We start from the raw sequence: 229 nt of genomic DNA, 5'->3' as shown, positions 1-229 counted from the left end.
GCCCCCGTTTGACGCGGCAGCAACAGTAAACCCACTCAAACGTTCGTCACGTTGTCAGAAGCTGCGATATCATGTTACATACGTTTGTGGTGCATCCAGACGAGCTACAGCGTTGCTGAGAGAACCAGACGCCCCCGTTTGACGCGGAAGCGATAATAGACGCACTCAAACGTTCGTCACGCTGTCAGCAGCTAAGATATCATTTCACATACGTTTGTGGTGCTTCCAT

This window comes from Plasmopara halstedii (assembly GCF_900000015.1).
Source record: "Plasmopara halstedii genome assembly, contig: Scaffold_525, whole genome shotgun sequence".
Lineage (NCBI taxonomy): Eukaryota > Oomycota > Peronosporomycetes > Peronosporales > Peronosporaceae > Plasmopara > Plasmopara halstedii.
This window is presented reverse-complemented; position numbering follows the sequence as displayed.